General features: G+C 44.7%; 1 pseudogene; it reads left to right on the top strand.

Moving 5' to 3' along the window:
- Window positions 1-8,007: 8,007 nt before the first annotated feature.
- Window positions 8,008-9,359, top strand: LOC115330566 (annotated as a pseudogene).
- Window positions 9,360-20,981: the final 11,622 nt, after the last annotated feature.

Raw genomic sequence — 20,981 nt, 5'->3', positions numbered from 1 at the left:
TGCCGCCATGTTCCTTAGATGAATCTCGGCAAAATGTTGCCTCCCTTCATTTTTTTAATTCAGCTAAAACTCGACCATTCCTGGCAGTGAACTGTCATCATTTCATGCGCTGTGGTCTTCAAGGTGCGAAGGCCTTTTGGGCACACGTGTGCTACGTCTCGGCACGATGTCTTTTTTCATTTGTGCTTGATTGGTAGTACAGTTCTTGGCATCACCCACCCCACATCTTCAGTTGGCTGATGTGGGCGGTTGTCGAGTTGACCCTGTTCTTCCAATTCATCTCGATCACTCTGTAGGTGTCCGCTGGGAGTGCTTACGTCGGTGTCAGTGGGCCTTTGAACTTCTGGGTCTTTGTTGGGACGCCGCTGTGCTCTGAAACACAACGCGTGACCACTACGTCCGCAACGCTCGCCCTTTCCGCTGCGAAGTGATGCTTGTCGAAGTACTGCTTGGACTTTTCATGCTGGCTCATCGTGTCATTTTGAGCTGTCTCTTGAAGTTGCTCTGGACACACCCACTTATTATTTTTTGTGTTTGGCCATCTGAGGACACTGTCCTTCATCCTTGGTTGATATCTATGCAAAAGCCTGAAGAGGCCAGTGCCTGTTGAGGCATTATATGCAGTGTTCAGGTAGCCCTCTATCTTCTTGATGTTCTAATCCCAGTTCTTGTGAGCCAGGTCCTTGATTGTAGCCATAATGCACGGTACCAGGATTTGGTTCACTCGCTCTACCTGTCCGTGAGCCCTTCAATGGCGTGTAGAGTTCAGTGCTTGAGCGACAGCATTTCCCTGGCAGAAGGCTTCAAAGCCGTGGATTTTGAAACAGGAACCACGATCCGAAATGATGCGCTCCAGTAGTCCAAACTGAGTTATAAACATGGGCGTACAAACCGGGGGGCAAGGAGAGCGCTTGCCTCCCCCCCCCCCCCCCCCAGTTCTCAGGGTGGGGAGGCAAGGCATGTGTTTTGCCCCCCTAAACAGCCACCACTGGGCAGGGCGAACACTGGCCGGCGGCGCCCAAGGGATACCACGGGCACCGCCCCCCCCCCCGGCCCTTGGGGGGGGGGGGGGGGGGGAGAGGTCTGGTTTGCCCCCCCTCTCAAAACCAAGGTGGTACGCCACTGGTTATAAAACTCGGCATGCACCGCAGTGCATTTCTTGCCGAAGTGTCTCGCACAAGGTAGCGGCGTATGAACTCGGTCAGATTGTCCACCAACACCAAGATCCACTTTTTTTTCTTAGAACTTCTCACAAATGACAAACAGACAAACATGGTTTACGTGCACAGCTTAAAATGGTCTCTTCCCAAGACATATCGAGTGCAGAAGTCCAGACCTCTTCCCTCCTGGTACCTTTGTGATCAGACACTCGAAACACGTACGGATGTGCTGGTGCACATAGCGCTTCATCCGAGAAAACCAATAGTGTTCCTTGATTTTCGAAAAATTTCGGTATGTGCTCAAATGTTCCTTTAAGTCGTGAAACTTGACACACTGTTATCCGCACGCTCTTAGGCATTACGAAAAAAAGTCGTCCTCCTTCTTCCTCATAAAACAGCTTTCCATCCTTCAGTCGTGGGTTCCTGACCTTGACACCTTTCTTTCTGGTCCTTTGCATGATTGACGTTTCGAGGATTTGTGCGAGGTTGGCCAAGTCTGCTTCAGATAGCTGGATGACCACAACTTGGTCTTCTAAACCTAAGGTGAGGCACACTTCAACCCTGGTTTAGACAACCGCACCTAGGGTGTACTCCGACGCTCCTACGGGTTCACGACTTAGGTAGCCCACATGTGCCCTTTTCTCACCTGCTCGGAGCTTCATCTTGAAGTCATAATCCTGTAGTAAGTCGCACCACATTGCTGTTCGGGGTTTAAACGTCTTGTGTGCATTTAAGTACACGATTGCTTGACAATATGTCACCAACGTGTACGGAATGCATAAAAGGAATGAACGAAGTATTTCCATACGCGGGACTATTGCCATTAGCTTCAGTTTTCTTGCGTTGTAGTTCTTGTCGGCATCAGTGCCAGCCTACTGACTTGTCTTCCTGAAGAATAATTCCCTCAAGTCCATGCTTGCTTGCGTCCATGTGGAGTTTAGTTGGGGCCGAAGAGTCGTACAACTTATTATCGGGAAATCTGTTAGTTTTTTTTTTCGGATCTGGTAGAAAGCCTCCTGTTGTGAACCTTGTGTCGTCTTCGGTCAGACAAGCAAGTTGTTCTGCCTTCAGGGCATGGTGGCGAATAAACCATCTGGAATATCCTGCCCGGCCCAGAGATATCCTGGTGCCGTGAACATCAGTTGGCGAACTAGCTTACAGTACGAATCGTTGCTTAACTTCCCACCGCGGCGGGTAGCCCTTCACAATCTTGAAGACTAAGTAATCGAGTTCGTCATTTCCGGAAACACACTTGGATAGTCTCAGAGATATTCTGGCAGCTCGCAGAGCATCCAGGACTTGTTTAAGCTAAACCAGCAAATCCTCCCAGTACTTGGTTGTAATCAACAAGTCGTCCATGTAGCACAATGCTACTGTGTTGCACAGAGGTCCAAGGACAAGCTTGTTCATTAGACATTGAAATACTGCATGGCAGTTTCTGAGCCCAAACGCCATACGTTCAAACTTCCCAATCACATCAGACGTGATGAATGTAGTTTTGTCTTTCGATTCCTCACTCAGTGGATACTAAAGGTATTCATTTGCACAGTCTAACACACAGTAAATTCGTGCTCCGGACAGTCTTTGCAACTGCTCATTAATGTCCGGTAATGGGGAGTGTTCTGTCACAGTCTGGCTGTTGAGACGTCGATAGTCTATGACAGTGGTTCTCAAATGGGGGTCCGCAGAACCTTTAGGGCCCGTGAAAGCGGTCTAAGGGTCATCGAAGCCCGGCCACATCAGTCAAACCCGGATATAAAAGTTGCCTTTATTTCATATTGTCACGAATGACAAGTGATGAGGCGGCGAATGACTCAGTAAACTGAACGTTTAATGGGGCGAACTTGTGCCCAAAAATAAAGAAGAAACAAAAGAAAGCAGAGCGTCGCGGGCGTCGAAGTCGGCGTGTCAGCAGAGTCGAACGCTGAAGCGAAACTGACTCGACAAGGTCGCGGGCGGCCTCTTATCTAGAGTGCGTCACTATCTCGAAGATTTCGTCGAAAGCGGCTCGAGCGTCGCGCGCTCGGGGCGAGAACGAACACGCACTTTCTAGAAAACAAAAGCAGGAATAAATGATAGAAGTTACGTCTGGAACAAGAATAAATGAGAACTTTCTAGAGGTCCGTGACCGAGCGTTGCTTTCTCAGCCCTGCGCGCGGCAATATCCAGTGCAAAAGTTTCATAGCCAACTAGCCCAACAGTTAATTTTGAGTTAAAAAGTTCCCATTTGGGAGTGCGTATTCTCGTGTGTATGTCAATGAGAGAACTCTACTTCACACTAGCCCTTAGCTATGATACATATACTTGAAAGAATAAAAGATAAAGGAAGTCCTCAATGTTGAAAGAAGTTCTGTTTCCGTCCCCGTCCTCGATGTTTTATTCTTTCAAGTATTTGGATCTATTCACCAACACGCTACTTTTCAATTATCCTTAGCTATACCCATTTAAAAATCATTATCAGGATTTAACATATATATTTTTCCTTCCATTCACCCCGAACGGGGTCCTTTATCATATCCGTCGATCCACAGGGGTCCGCGAAACATCACTGGTTGGGAACGAGTGGTCTATGACAAGACGATTTTCTCTACTTTTCGTTTTCACGGGTAGCTCTGGACTAGCATATGACGACACTGTGAGTCACCTTCCACTCCTTGACAATCTCTCGGATCGCTTCTCTTTCCGCTGCATTAGTCTAGTACGGCTTGCAGCTGACTGAGGCACCTCCAGGGCCCGTTTGCTCGAAGCGCTAACCGCAGCTAAAGTTAGCCGCAGTACCTAGGAGAGAGATTTTTAAATCACGTGACTGGCTCGTTAGGGATGCGGGAAAACATGGCGGTGCCCCGGTGAGTGAGCGCCGCTCGCTTTAGGACTAATATGTCGTTGTAGCCGCAATATCGGGCGCGTTAGTCGGCAACGAATGGTGCCGGAGGCTTTCGCTTTGCCTTACCTCACTTAAATCGCAAAGCATGAGCAATATTCTCGCAGCATTTTTTAGATACTCTTTCGATTCTGGCCATTCCTAAGCCTAAATGAACGTGATAATTGTCGGCATGGCAACGTCTTTAGAAAGCGGATTGCCTTGACCCAATCGGCCGGGTATCGATAGCACACAAAAGTAGACAGCGTCCCAATGAACCTTTTTATAAATTTCCCAAGCACCGAGGTGAATGCTACGAGTACACGCGTTGCACGTGCTGGTGTCTGCAGTAGTAAATGTTCTAGAGCAAAAAGTCTAAAACAAATTTTGCCTTGCACGCGCATTCGGCAAAGCCTTATTATGATTATTTGTTTCGCATCTTTTATAAGAAAAAAGCCAGCGCGCGCAGACCGTAGAATTACACTTCCAGCGTTCTCCTCGATGCTTGGGTAATTTAAAAGGTATATTGGGACGCTGTCTGCTTCTGCGTGCTATCAATACCCGGCCGACTGAGTCAAGGCAGTCCACTTTCCAAAGACGTTGCCATGCCGACAATTATCGCGTTCATTTAGACTTATAAATAGACAGAATCAAAAGACTATCTAAAAAATACGGCGAGGTCATTGCTCATGCTTTGTGATTTCAGTGAGGTAAGGCAAAGCGAAAGCCTCCGGCACCATTCATTGCTGACTAACGCGCCCGATATTGCAGCTACACCAACATATTAGTTCCAAAGCGAGCGGCGTTCACTCACCGGGGCACCGCCATGTTTCCCCGCATCCCTATTGAGCCGGTCACGTGATTTTAATATCCCTCTCCTAGGTACTGTGGCTAACTTTAGCCGCGGTTCGAGCAAACGGGCCCAGGTTCTGCTGTAATGGTCATTTCCAGTTTGTTGCAACATCCCAACTCAGACTGATTCAATGCGAAGCAGCCTCTGTACTTACTCATTCAGTCAGCATCTTCAGCAGTGCATCCGCTTGCTGTTTATTCGTGTCCCTCCCGACATTCAGCATGCCACGACCGATAAGCTTCCGCTGAGGCACGGTCCATCGCTGGGGTTAACTCTTCGCTCCCTGAGAGCAGTTCAGCGTGAGCAAACAAACTTCCCTTGAGCAGCTGTTGGTCTTCATCCTTGTCGTTCAACGTGGGTATCTCCACCTTACTGTGTTTGATGTGAAGCAGCATTCCCTTGTCAGTCCCACTAGGTACGGCGAGACTTCCTTCCCTCTTACCGGTCTCCACTGACACCCACCACTCCGTTCTTTTCGGCAGCACCATGGTTTCCTTGGCGAGTAGTGGTTTCTTGGAAGGCTTTATACTCGCAAGGTCAATACAAAATAGAAGACCATCTCGATAGCCGGTCCTGAGTTCATGTCCCATGCACAGGTAGGCAATGTGGTCTTGTTCCGTCCTGGTCCTACCAACCAGCATGTCTACAGCCAATGCACTGTCGTTGACGGCTATCACCTTGACCTTGTGGCATACCATATTGTTGATTTCTATGTCGACTTCCAAGGTTCCAATTGACCTCACTGTAGATCTGCCCGGTGTCCCCCAAATATTCAAATCTTGGGCCTTGCACACAATATGTAGGTTGCACTTTTCAGCCGCTCGATGGCGCAACATAAGTCTAAACTTCCAGGGTCCATCACCAACAAGAGCTGGTGTATTCCATTAATAATAACAGTCTTCAGGAATTTTTCTGAATTAGTGTTACTTGCTGGACTCTGATTCACCACAAAGTTGCCAACAGGGTTGGTTGTTGGGCACTTTCTCGCTATGTGTCCGTACTTTTCGCAACTGTAGCATTTTTCCTCGGCTGGATCTCGCTTGAAGGATTCTAATGTTTTCCTGGGAGGTCCCCCATCACTTTCCTAATCCGTTGGTTGGACCACGTTGCTTCCTTGACTCAATGAGCCTCTGGCCACACACTTTTGGTGTACGAGGCGTATGCAGTGGATGTTTGTTTGGTGGGACGAGCAGTAGCTCATGATCTTGAGGCTGATTGCCAGACGCAAGGTGTCGTGGCACCTGAATCTCCTCTCTGTGGCTTGTCCCTTGGAGACTTCTATATCCTTTATTCACTAATTTCCTCCAGTCTTAACAAGTCTGCCAATAATTCATCCTTGTCTCTGTGCTCCTTTACAGTCATTGAGATGCACGCGTCTCTAGACTGCAGCCCCATCAAAACTTGCTACTTGGTATCATGCTTACTGAGACCCAATTCCTTGCAAAACAAGGTCTTTTCGAGGAAACGTGTCATTGTCGACTTTTCCCTCATCTAGATTCTCTCCTGCATCTGCTTCCATTTTTCAGCAGTGCTTTTTTGGCCCACGGAAGTTTTTTTTTTTTTTTTTCTTAAGGGGCCTTTGAAGTGCTCCCACGTAGTAAGGTCTTCAACACGGGCCTGAAGCCAAAATCGAGCAGGTCCCTTTAAATAGAGCCTGGCGTTCTCCACACTGAAGCAGTCCTGCCAGCCGTGTAGGACTGCCATGGAGTCGATACTCTTCAGCCATGCTCCGGCCTCGTGGGACGAGCCTTTGCCGTCAAAATCGTGAATAGCCTTATTGAAACTCAGTAACTCGACGAGGTCGAGCTACCTTCGGTTTTGTTCCAGAAGCCCTTGTATTATCTCATGGTTTCCGTCACCGTCTGCCATCTTTGGGGGTTGTCTAGACGTCTTCCTGGGCGTACACACAGCTTTTCGCTTTCAGCCAAGCTTCTAGGCCTGCAGACGTCACACAGAGCGTACGCACGCATGTCCCCCCTTCCCCCCCCCCCCCCCCCCCCAAATCGAGGCATCACGAAGGCTCGCGTTATCGCCGTCGGTACCTCACGAAGACGGTACCCGATGCGTCTCGCAGGCATAAGACAGAGCGTCCACATGCACGCAGTCTTGAGGATACGCGAAGAGGCCTCTTTCCAGGGCCAGTACCTCGCGAAGTCGGCACGTGGACGGCACTAACCGTAGCGTTAGTTGAAAAGTCAGCCAGCATCACCGTCGGAGTAATCCGACGACATCGGATTTTAGAATCGCTTCACCACGAAGGTCTCGGTGTTTCCCACTTCTGAGATGTTGCTTTCTCCTCCGATTAACAAAACCTTCAGGAAAGCTTAAAATACTTTAATGCAGGAAAGTAAAATTAAGAATTACACGTGCGGCGAACGTACACTTGAGGGCCGCCATGTTCCCTCGATGGATCTCTGTCCAATGTTGCCTCCCATTATACTTGGATTTAGCTAACAATAGCTTGACCCTGTAGGAGCAAATACTGTGATTCCATGAAATTCAAAAATAGCAGATGGTACTAGTTATAGAAAAGCTAATGTCATCAATTACTCACGAGACAAAAGATTACATAACCAAGATTGCCTCGTTGAAACTTTTTATAAAACCGGTCAAAAACTTGTGGATATCCCACTAATTATATGTTTGTGTTGTCATCCACCCCATACCTTGACATCATTGTCAGTCAGGTCGTATCATTTGCATTCTTTTAGCAATACACAAAGAAAAACATATTAGCAGAATGAAGATTAGGAACAAGAAAGCGCGTATTATAATTAGCAAACACCTTTGACATTGCAGAAAACTCCTGGAGGATGTATAGTAGCACTTCTATGTTATTTCAAAGTTTTATTCGCTCTTGCTTAGCAAATGACCTTACTGCACTGGACAACAAATACCTTTTTTCGTCCACTTGACAAAACAAATATTACTTTTGGACGACCCGAGAAGGTTTCCCCGCGCAAACATGTTCTGTGAGAAGCTGGCTTCGCACAGGCCTAAAGGAAATCATGCCAGAGAGGTGTCTTCTTTGTGTCCGCGAGAACTGTTTGTCGTTTGTCTCTCAAGTGCAAATAGGCCCTAAGTAAACAATCAAGATTAATCCCTCGTTGACATACATCTTTTTGCAGATCACAATGGTCCTCCAGGACGACGACAACCTGAACGTCTTTATCAACGACACGTCACCAACAGATGATGCCATCACACCGCAGGTTTTCTCGTCCGTCGATGCGTCCGGGTACGGCGAAACTCAAGTTCATCGCATACGGAAACTTGTCCTTCGCCCTCATCGCCCTGGGAATCCTGGGGAACCTAATCAACCTGGTGGTGCTCACGCGACCCAACCTGCAGAAGCCTTAACTACACCTACCGCACCTGGCTGGCTACGTTGGACCTCCTGGTCGTCTTGTTCGCCGTGTTCTCGATGATACGGCTGCGCGACTCTCAGCCCCGGAACTATGCAGTGGCCTTCTACTACGCTCACGTTGAACTGCCGCTGATCGACGCGCTAATGGCCAGCAGCGTTTTCCTCGTGGTGGCAGTCACGGTTTACTGCTACTGCGCTGTCTGCGTGCCGACGCGGAACAGGGAGCTCCACTACGCTAGAAGCGCCAAAGTGGTATTAACGCTTGAGTATGTGGCAGCTGCTCTTTTATACGTGATGATAATCTTCAAAAAGCGTCGAGTGCTGGCGTGGAACGACCTAGCCAAGCACACAATGTGTCGCTTGAGAATGTGCATGTCCCTTTCGAGGCATCCCGCGTTCAAGGTCTGTCTCATCGTCAAAGAGGTACTGGTACGGATATAGGACCTGGGGCCCTATGTTGTGCTTTTTGGACCCCCATGGCGACTAAGGAGAAGAAAGTGACGTCGACAACGCAGCAAACGTAGATCGGATGTTGATCGGTGAGAGTAGCTGAAGAAAACAAAGCTCACTTTTTTGTGTTTTCTTCTGCGGATATTTGTCATCAGCGACTCTCATCAATCAACATCCAAACTGCGTTGCAGTCGTCACATCCCTCTCCATATAGTTGCCGTGAGAGTCCAAAAAGTGCAACATAGGGCCCCTATACTCGTGGTAATCATGATCAACACCATCATCATCTTCACATTTCATTATTTCATTCGTAAGCACGAGCAGCTCTTGAACAGCACTGTTTATAATACCGAAAGACTGACGCGAGAAAAACGTCTCGTTGTCTTGCTTGCGGCAATCGTGATCATGTACTGCGTGTGCATGACTCCCGCGGCCGTTCTGGCGGCGTTCAACAGCGACGATCTGGAGATCAACTATGGTTTCCAGGTGTTCAGGGCCATAGCAGGTAACATGAATATGGCCAACTTTGCCGCGAGCTTCTACGTGTACAGCCTGTTTAGCTCAGATATACGGACCACACTTATGAGGTTGTTTCGTTGTTCGAAGACCTCTTTGAATGACAGCGTGTTTGATCTGACAACCCCTGTCGGAGCCAACAGGCTGTTCTGACCTGACGTCTTATATTTTTATTTACCTATGAAAATGGCCATATCAATACTTTTTTCATTGCTCGACCTTATTTCCCTGCATCTATATGACTTGTTTGTCATGACAAGGCAAGAGAAGGAGCCAAAGCGAAAATTCCACTTGCTCTATCAGCAATACTTCGCTTTGCAGATTCCGGGATTATGAGTTAGTATTAAGCTCTTGTTCGTTTTAATTTTAACGGACACTATTGGTGACGGGCGCGACCAAAAGCGTCGCTGTCATCGGCCTTCCACGAGTGGTCAAACGCTCACCATGACATCTTTAGTAGTATGAGTTCTGTTCTCATCGACGGAAATAAGAGCAATTAGTCGGACTCTCAACTTTGACGGTGTTTATTTAGGAACGTAATGACCAGGTTTCCACCGCACTTTTTATGCATCATCGAACTTGACACTCGCTACTAATAATCTCGATCGGGACGTCAGTGATAAGAACCATAAGAGGGCGCCACCGAAACACCTCGTCGCCAACACTCGGGGACAACTTTTTCTTGCATTTCCGAAAAAGTGAAGAGCGCGCGAGCACAGCTGTTGACGGCGCTTAATGTGCGCGAGCGCGCGAGTGCCCATAGCTTTGGCTTCATATGTGCATGCCTTTTTTTTTCCCCTCTCTTTACAAACACATATTTTGTCTATATTTTTTTGGTGGTCACTGTAATCACCGTGCTGTTATTAACCCTGTTTCAAGCATCACAGCGTGTTTGTACATCTCACAAATAATTTGGGCTTTTTCTACATTGTTTTTTTACAGTCTAATTTATGACTGGAGTTTCATAAAGCCAAAATATTGTTAAGCTAAAACTGAAGTCTACATGCCTAGATATAAATCTTCAAAGTCTCCATTCCTGTTTCGTCCAGGCCATCGAGGTCCCAGAATGTGTGCCGTGTCCAAACGCGAGGCTTATCGAAAGGGCTTCTCTTTCGCGAAAGTGTCAAAGACGCAGATTACCATGTCGCACTCAGTGCACTTTGTTAAAATTAGGTTCACAAGGACAAAGTCATCTTTGAGGACAGTGTGTGGTCATCGTCATCTTTGTACTAAGCTCCTGAAACGACCCCCAGTTCCTAATGTGTCGCGACAGGAAAGCGAGATTGGTCAATCGCGAGTTCTCAAGCGGAAGGAAGCAGAGATCCGAGGCCCGAGTCGTTATAGCCCGCTCTCGTTGTCGCTTTGACTCTCTATATCGGTTATGTCCTGCCGTTTTTTTAAAAAGAACGAGACGTTTCTACTCGCATTGCTATGCAGTTCACTTAATGACATTGCTTAACATCCTTCTTTTGAAATCGTCTCTCCGAAAGACGACCTTCTGAATGGGACCGTAGCTTTTTGTGCTTAAACAAAGCGTACGATAATCACTGCACGTTCTTCTAGTTCTTAAAACAACTCTCCACTTATTAACTTTGCTAAGTTTTCTTTTTTTTTTTAAATAAGATTTACCAAACAACCTTGCTATTTCTTTTTTTTTTGTATGTGAGTTCGTGTCATACAGTTCTCCATGTTGCCGTTATTCAGTGTTTGTTTGGTTTTAATTATTTTATGCAACGCGTAAGGTCAAGTAATAGTAATCATTAAACATTTCACTCTAAAAAAACCTGGTCGTAAAGCTATTCTTAGGGGTTCTTCGGCTAGTCTATATTTTCTACCCTAAAAAGTTCTTTTAAGCACCCCTTAAAAGGGATCTTCGTGAAAAACCTGCAACGGGTTAGTTTGAGCTTCTTTTTTGGTGCGAAAGTTCTTTGTGAAGTACCTTTAAAATGTAATTTTGCGCTCATTTTTATAAAAACAGTTATTTATGGAAAACCATTCAAGAGTTATTTTAAACACTTTTTTATAAAACGATTCTTCATCAAAAACCTTTGAGAAGTTTTGTTTTTATCAGCTCGTTTTTCGATGAATCAGTTCATCATAAAGAACCCTTATTGAGTACTTCAAAGATTTTTGAGAAAAAAACTGTTCTTCATAACGTACATTTGAAGAGTTTTTTATAGCTCTTTTTTGCAATAACTCAGCTCTTTGTGGGGCACACTTGAAGATATATTTGAATTAGGAGACGACAGATAAAAAAATGGGCAATACACAACACATCTCGATATGGTGCGTTGTACGTCACCCCTTTTTTTGCTTATTGTCTCCCGCTTTAATTATCAGAAAAGATGCCTCACAAAAAAAAATGCTTTTTTATGAAAAAATCTTAAAAATACTCTTTCACAAAATGGCTTCATGCTGATTTCTTTTCATGATTTCACGCTTCGAAATGCCAATAAAAATTTCGCCTTTTTAATATCTCAAATACGGCTGAAAACATGTTTGCAACAATAGGACTTTTCTTCTGGTGCTCTACCTCTATTGAAAATTGCTGGCTAAGATGGTGCCTCAGAAGCAGATTTATAATTGCTGCCCATGTCAAGATTAAAGGAACAATGACACCCCCACCGCCCCCCCTCCCAAAAAAAAAATTGTTGTTTTATTTTTTGCCAGGCGATTTGTGAGGGTGCCAGAAGACTACCACAATATTTTGCTACGGCGTCACGTATATTTTTTAATAAAGTAAAAACGCAGCTGCTCGAAACTGAAACCAAAACTGGACTGGCGAAGAAGAAGAAATATAAAGGAGGAGAGAGGTGGCGGAAGTCATGTGGCTAAGCAACTTTTGTTTTCTGCAGTCAACGAATTTACGGCTTTTTAGAAGCCACAAAAATCGGTATCATATTTTTTTCTATTTTTAATATGGAGTGTTTGCCTTTGATGACCCACGACTTGAATTATAGTTGGTGGTTGTGTCTAAACCATAGAAAACGGCAGGTGACCATAAAGAAGTGAGAGAGCGCGACTCAAACCGGCCAGTTCTCGATCAGCGGTTTTCGGACTAAAAGAAAACGAATTTCTAGCCGCAAATTTTGTTCTGGGTAGTTCGACTCATATGTCTTGTACAAATAAAAGCCTTAGCGTAATATCCTGTCAGTGTCGCTTTGTGTACAAGTGTGTAGGGCAATATATGTAAAGAAAACAAGAGGTGCCCTAAAATCTCTCCTTGTCACTGGGCATAAGCGAAATCAACAGAGAAGATACAGTTGCTGAGAAGTATAGTGACGTCTATTAAAAATTCTTGGAATAAAAACGGGTAAACCACTAAAATGTTTATCTGCCTAAGTTATAAAAATTCTGGTTTTCTGAAATGACATAAGTCAAAGACTGACAAGCAATGCAATGTCCTTTGTCTATGTAACTTTGACCTATTTCCATACAACACCAAGGACTTTCAAAGTCTGCAACAAACGTCTAGTGTTCCTAAAAGTGTAACGTCAACAAAAAGTGTTCATGACGAAAAAAAGAACTCCTGTGCCTTGAGGCTGGAACATTCATAAAAATCCATGGCCACTTTGTAAGGCTTAACATTTTAATATTTTCAAGAATTGCTAAAAACCAAATGCGCATACCTAACTTTACTAAGCTAATATTTTTATCTCCTAGTATACCAGTAAAAATATATGATAATCTTAACACATCAGATGCCAGTTACGGTCGAAGTTAAAGGCTGTTGAAAGTAAAAATTGTGACGCATCTTCAACAGCAGCATTGTATGTATTCGGGCAGGAGGTGGATTTCCCTTCAATTCCCCCAAATCGTTTGCTAGGAATCTCTGAAATGCCTAGAAGGAAGAGGGGGGGGGGGGGGGGGGAGGGAATGCGGTGCAATCCCCTCATTCTTTGACGTCACTGCGTGGCAACAATATTGTTTTACCTACTCAAACAATTTCGCTAAAATGTAAACTTTTTTGCAGAGTGCTCACAGCAACCAAACGTTGCTAGCAAATAGCGACCTATCAGTATTCTTATATATATATATATATATATATATATATATATATATTTATATATATACATACGAACCCAGACATTCCTAGATGACCACCTTAAGAGCCCTGCAAAGACAATAAAAGCTGACCCAAACGTTAAGCATGTAAAGCACTTTCACCGTGCAGCTCAATAAACTTTAAAAAATACTTCATATCCATGAAGAGCGGTCTGCACCTTAGCAGAATGCCATGCCCATCACATATTAGCCGGACAAAAGACAGACAGCAGCACCTGTGATGTGGCGAATACCTTTCGATGTGGCGAATGCCTAATCCATCCATAAGAGTGTGAAAGAAAGGACGGTCGGAATGTTTCGTCCTGCCGTGGTACATAAGAAAACAGTGGGTTGGGTCGGAGGTGGATCCCAGAAAAAAACACCAATTACTTATTAATTACAAGCATCTGAATGATAGGAAGAACACCAGAAAACTGTTGAAAAAAAGACATTGTTTTAGTTACTATTAATCACAGCTATAGTACCATTCTTCAAAAGGTTTTCAGTTCGGAATAAACACATGGTTTACTAGTTTTTCTGCAGCAGTAAATATTTATATAATTCAGTGTGTCGAACCGAAAAAAATACGGGTTCGGTTACGGTTCAGGTTCAGGTAAATTTATTTTGTTCCGGTTCAGTTCCGGTTCGATTAATTCGATCCGCGAACCGGTTCGGGGCGCTGAACCGGTTCGCGAACCGGTTCGGAAATTATAAATGACAAATTGCAACATCAAAATAAATTACAAATAAAATATCAGAAATCAGCACATACGAAACGGGATACATTGTAGTGTAAGGCTCAGGGATTTCTACCAGGAATGGTTTCTTTATGAGCACACAAAGGTTACCTCACCGACGTTTACGCATTCGGACTTCATCTAAGTGGGTCCAACGCAGTAGCTGTAAAATCCGCGACCTCCTTACAAACCCACTTACAAGTAGAACTCGCTAACTATCCTGCCACCTCGAAGTGTAAGCAATTGAAGGAACAGTGGGGAGAAAATACAGCTTTCTTTATTTGAACTAGCCTTCGGTAACTCAAATTAGACCCTTAAAGAAGTTTTCATTAAACAAGATACGGGATATGAAAAACACTTCACCGAACGCAACGCCAGAAGGACGTAATAGGATAAATATTAAAATAGAAGAGTTCGCTGTCTCACAAATATGTTAGCTTCTAAGTGCCTATACGAAACCGGATGCATCAAACTCCACAGCCTTTTCTTTTCTCATTCCGATGGAAGCAAGCTTCAAGAACTCGCGCGTTCTAGAAACGTGTTATGAAATGAGCACACAGCAGCATTTAAGATTTACGAGATTGTAGGAAAATGAAATCCCGTGACGCGATTTTTTTTTTCACAGCCTTTTAATTTTTTTTCTTCCGTGCAAGCCGCAACCAGCGCAATACTGGTTCCTATGTCAAGGTTCATGGATGCAGCGTTTGTCAAGATTCATGGATGCAGCGTTTATATTCCTAAGACTGAGTGGAGAAGAAAAATATGTAAGCGAGGTGTGTGTCAGTTGACGGCACTTAAAAAACAAATGGCATTGATAGCACATTCATTGTCAACAGCGCGTGGCCGAACCGTTTTGACATGAGCCGGTAACCGTTATTTTTTTCCGGTTCAGTTCCGGTTCGGGGCCATCGCGATAACAATATAACGGTTCGGGTTCGGGTTCAGTTCCGGAAAAATACCGGTTCGGTTCCGGTTTTCGGTTCGGTTCAGTTCCGGTTCGACACCCTTCTTATAATTACTAACAAATGAACTACTCATCTCATAACCACAATTATCACTCTTAAACAAACAGATAACTTTCCTCATTTGATTTCTTGGATTGAAGTTGTTCGCTGACACAGGTCTAAGTACTGTCAATCAAACTGTCATGGTTGTAATAAAAAAAAATCACAAAGGCTCTGGCTCACTTTGTACACAGTAGAAAATGCTGACCATTTTGTTGGACAGAGAGAAAAGAAAAGAGCATGTTGACTTGACCTCTGAAAGGAAAACAAAATAAAAAAGCACAACTTCATTCGCTCCTCTTAATTACAAAATCACACACATTGTGGTTCAATGAGAATGGGAACAAAACTAAATAAGGATTAAAATGCTTCCAGAAGGTTATAGAAGTTGCTATAAATGCCGCTTACAACTCTTGTGAATTAGGAATGCAATAGGCACAATACCACCGCCGCCGCCTGCTGGAGTGTGAATAAGGAATGTAGTCGGCAGAATACCGAAACACACAACGTAAAATTGCTCTAACATGTACAATTTTGTGCTGTCGATTCAGTGGGCACCCAAGCCAAAGTCCACGTTTACTCGATTGACTTTGCTTTTTCAAGGTCTTTTCTCAGGTCCTAAAGAGGCAAACTTTTAGCAAAGCATGGGTTGACATTCTGGTTCTTATGGAGAACTTCTCTCTTGAGTACAAATGGCCGGTCTATGCTTTGCAACCGTATATTTTTATTATAATTATAAAAGAAGTCATCACAGTTCTTGATTAAATATTATGATATGGTGTTCAAAATAAGGCGCCTTCCTCTTTCAAATGAATTCATCTGAATGCAAAACAATATAATGCTGTTAAATAACATTCACTTGGTTCGATCTGGACAACTGACTATGACCTGCTAAAGTGTTAAATACAGTAAAAGAATGCTGAAAGGCATTTCTGTAATTGGCCTGTGTTGCAAGTAAACAGCTTGATACACAGCTAACCTGCATGTTAGTTCAATATAGGCAGTGTTATTAGTCCAGTTGGTTCCCTCGCTTGTTTTTTGTAATATTCAAATGAATTGAATCACCTAAAAGCCCCCTACCCCATTTTCTTATGTGCAGTGTAAGGTTGCAAGTCCACTGAGACCATTCAGAGAGAAACTTGAAGCTATAAAACAAGTTTATTTCAACTGTATTGTGCATTAATAAAAATTTTGTTTTCAAAATATAGAGGTAAAAGATTTTGAATTTACCTCTTTTGGAATGCAGAGGGCCACGTATACCTCAGTATTTTCAGTAGTGATCTTTCGAGTAAGGAAAACCCTCCCTGCACTGGGTGTTTTATCTTTTTGTTAAGCAGAAGTTACACATTTGGCGTAGGCTTGGAGCACTCAACAGCCACAGCCTTCCATGATCTGCAATGTCATTGCCCTCATCTCTTGTCATGAAGTGGAACCTGAAATAGACACCAAGATATTTAATAAAATTTTATTAAGTTTCAAGAACGTTATAGAAGTTATAGACAAAGTTGTGTGAGTTAATAAATCCTGTGAAATGTATTTTATGTTATGTAAGAAATTGTAATTGAAATCGTGTGTTCTACTGTTAAATAAATACGTGTTATGCTCACTATATTGTAGTGATGAATAAAGTGCTGCAGTGGAACTAAAGACATTCCGTGCCTCCACATATAACTAAAAGACCAAATAGACTATAAGAGGATCTGATATTGACATGAATTAAAACAGCAACCAAGACATTTCCAAAGTATATTCAGCTATTCGAGAACAGCGCCACTGCTTCTTCCAGGTTAGTGTTACGTTTTCTCATTATATAACAGAGTCAGGTTGCAAAAAGCTTACCAACTCCATTTGCTCTTTTAGATAAAATAAGTGTAGGGGCATGGCCAAGAATCCGAGACATTCGGTTTAGTTCCATTCCGCGACGACATGTGGCGCCTAAGCCCCGAGCGAAATCACTTTTCCAATTTCCAATGTGCCCTCTGTTTCCGCCCGCACTGCCAATCTTATCTTCGAATCCGGAGAGGAGACATCGTAATGCAGTAAGGGCATAGCACTGATAACACGCTCAAGACAGCTCCGAACCTCGGAACCTCTCAAGGTCACAGCTGGGCGCGCCTAGCGCAGACGTGCAATGTGGAATTGCTTCTCCCGCAGTAAATGTGCATTCTAAAGTGATAAGCTAACGCTCAAGACTATTGCTCCATCGCTAAAAGCCAAATTTAAACCGAGCAAAGTTAAAGCTATACTTCGTCTCACCTTAGCATGGACTGGCCCCAAAGGCTGCTCTAGCGCGAGGCGGTAGCCTTGATTGGCGTTCGCGCCACACGAGTCCTCGTGCAGCCGCCGAGGTGTCGTCGAAGCACGCCACCAACAATAGCCCATGCTAAGGTTAGACGAAGTATTGAAGCGCGAGCCGAATCCTCTGCGTTTTCCTACCTCGCACCTACAGTGTACTAGAATATTCTAGTACACTGTATCGCACCGGCGGTAGTGCATCGGACATAAGGTAAAACGATGCTAAAAGTGCTCTGTTTCAGGCTCGGCTTTCTCTTATCACTGGGGCCTGTTAGAGAGGGTCTTCTGGCTTAGGGCACCTTGGCTCAGGCTAAACTTTGTCTCACCTCAGCATGCACTATTGTTAGCCATGCATGCTAAAGGCGCGAGCCGTTTCCTTTGAATCACTCCTCGGTGGCTGCGCGAGCGCTCGGGCAGAGAATACTTCAGTCGAGTTTGTCAAGGCTAGCCGCTCGCGCTTGCACAACCTTTTCAGTAGTACTTCGCAGTCTCACGTTAACATGGACTAACCACGGAGGCTGCGCTAGCGTGAGACGGCAGCCCTGACTGCGTAGATTGGCATCCTCGCAGTACGAGTGCTCGCGCAGCTGCCGAGGCGTCATCCAAAGCGATTACCCCAGGCTTTTATTGCGCGTGGCTGCTAAAAAGACACAATTATAGCTTTGGCCGTGATACGGTGGAATATGCACGTCAGCTATTTATTTGTCTGTTTGTAAACAAGCTCACTATGGTGGGTGACAGCTCAAGAGTGCAGTGGAAGCTCCGCCTTCAGCGCGCGCTCCTTGCCTTCCGCCGCGCTTTGGCTGCGCGTGCACACTTGTGCTATCAAGGCCACAAAGCTCGTGCTGTAAGCGGAGCTTCCACTGCACTCTTGAGCTGTCACAGACTATGGAGTCCACTATTGGCGAACCCCTGCGCGCTTCCGGATTCGAACTTTTTTCCGTTTTGTTCCACGTCATTTTGCTTCCTGTACAGCTCGCAAGTACAAGGGTCGTTTGATAAGTTTGGTAAATTTATACGATGAACTATTCAATAGATGACACCATGGCTGGCAAGTGTCATTCTCCAAACTAACCCAGGCTAGCTTCCAGACGGGAGCGAAGCGCTGTTCATGTTTTACAGACGGTTGAAGCGAACACTGTAGCGCTTGCCACAATGAAAAAAAAAAACAAAAACCAACCCTGTGCAATGATCAAGCACGTTTGTTTTAAAAATGTTAACGTCCACGTATCAAAACCGAGTTGCATGAAGTTCATGGGGACCCTTATTCAACGTTGAAGGCTGTTTAGTTCTGGGTTCATTGGAGTAAACGTGGCAGAACGTTCCCTGAAGATGAAGCGCGCTCCGGACGCCGAGTTGAGGTCACCACGACGGATATTGTTGAATAAATTCATAATATAATAATTGGAGGACAGTCGAGTGAATGTGCACAAGACTGCTGAGACCATAGGCATCTCAAAATAACGTGTGCACAAAACCCTTTACAAAAAGCTGTGTGCGCGATGGGTACCAGCACCACCTCCTAGATAAGAAGGCCGTAGTGCTGATAATTTTTCTCCACATAAAAAGGCCGATCGTGGGCCGTGATTGGACGCGAGGGCTGCGTCAGCGTCTCGTGTCTAATCAGAGAGACGGACGCAGCGCTCGTATCCAATCACCGCCAGCGATCGGCCTTCTTCTGTGACGAAAAATTATCAGCACTACGGCCTTGTGATCTAGGAGGTGTTGGTACCAGACCGTTCATTCACCAAGACAACGCGCTCTCCTACGAATTGACTGTGACAATGGCAAAATTGAAGACTTGGGCTTCGAGTTGATTCTTCATCCACCCCATTCTTCTGATATGGCGTCGTGTGTTTTATTCGTGTTCCCGAACTTGAGAAATCTGACTCTGTCGAAAAAAGTTCTCCTCGAATGAGAATGTCATTACTCCCGTCAGTTCATATTTTCTAGCCTTTAAGAAAACCTCTTTTTCTGAGAGAAAGAAAATTTAGAAACTCGCTGGGTCAAGTGGATAGTCCTCAATGGGGACTATGTTGAGAAACGACATCAACCTTTTGTTCTAACAAAGCGTTTAACCAGCTTTTTTACCAAACTCATCAAACGACCCTTGTACGCACGTTCATATAAAGGTATAACTCGGAACACAAAGCACGCTTTGCATTAGAGATAGACAAATAAGCGCATTACCAGAAGTCTACTGGGGCGCGAAACACCCTGGCGCCCTTGTGATATCAACTCACGCCGAACGCGATGAATAGCCGTCGTTAAGTGGTACAGATAGAGACGGTACCAACGAATGGTTGGACCACACCGAGAAGGTCAGCAGGAGAAGCTCCGTCTCCACCTCGCGCTTGTCATTCTTCGTAAGTTGAAGCGTTACCAAACTTAGAGAGCTAGAGCCGGAGTTAGAGCTTCCCCTGCTGACCATATATTGTAACAAACTGTATAATATGCAAGTTTTTGCAAGTCGTGTTTCCAGGTTCAGCAAAAACTCTGCAAGTAGCCTTGAAATTGTGGTAACCCACATGATTTTAAGCCCGTGTCGAAATTTGACAAAGTTGTCTGATAGTCACAGAAACATCTGTAAGCTCTGCAGTTGGTAATATTGTGCAAGGGAGAGAAAGAGAGATACTATATGGTGCAAATAAATAAATAATTATATGCTAGTTCGCCCATATATTTTATACCTTCAGCGAAGGCGAGGGACCCGCAACATTTCCTGTTTGAGTCCTGGTTTTCTGAGAGTCCCTAACCGAGTGTGCTAGCGCATGCTAGCTCGGGGCATGTGGAGAGCAGAAAGATCAGGCTACAAAAACCCGGTGATCCTGGGTTCGTCCCCACCAATGAGGATGAGCATCGTACCGGCACGTGTTTGAGTTGCACAGGCTGAATTTCTCAGGTACAGCGTGAGCCAGTATCACCACCTCTCAAACGGCAGATTTAGCTCATGCGGAAACGCTCACGACGAATGTAGTTGCCTGGTTTAATCTTTTGGAAAGCTGCGAGGCCACATATTTGTTAAACAGGACTCTTTTGAAGTATGTAGTTAAAAGAAACGCAATTGGCGACAGCGGGCGATGATCTATGATTAAAAAATTCTACAGGGTCTCCTGTTTTCCATCCACCTTGATATGGTGGTCTGTCTTGTGTGCACTACTAGATTGTATTTTGAAGTTTATATTTTACTTATTATTTTCCTTTTGCTTCAGCACTCTGCTTTCTCGACATTAAACAAGCTCGAACGCTCCCGGAATATATAAATAGGCATACAGAGGTACGTGATAGGGGAAAAATTAATCTTGTCAGACGATTTGTGTGGCTTCCTGAGAGAGGCGCAACTGCCCAAAAAACTCGTTCGAGTGCCGACATTTGTTGCGGGAGACCATATTGAAAAATGTATAGAAAAATAGATATAGGTAATATCAAAATGCTCTCCCGGAATATATAAATAGGCATACAGAGGTACGTGATAGGCGAAGAATTAATCTTGTCAGACGATTTGTGTGGCTTCCTCAGTGAGGCGCAACTGCCCAAAAAACTCGTTCGAGTGCCAACATTTGTTGCGGGAGACCAGATTGAAAATTTTATAGAAAAATAAATATAGGTAATATCAAAATGCTCTCCCGGAATATATAAATAGGCATACAGAGGTACGTGATAGGCGCAGAATTAATCTTGTCAGACGATTTGTG

Source organism: Ixodes scapularis, unplaced genomic scaffold, assembly GCF_016920785.2.
Source record: "Ixodes scapularis isolate PalLabHiFi unplaced genomic scaffold, ASM1692078v2 ptg000831l_1___fragment_2___debris__unscaffolded, whole genome shotgun sequence".
Taxonomy (NCBI): Eukaryota; Metazoa; Arthropoda; class Arachnida; order Ixodida; family Ixodidae; genus Ixodes; species Ixodes scapularis.
Note: the sequence above shows the minus strand (reverse complement) of the source record. Positions and strands in the feature narration are given on the sequence as shown.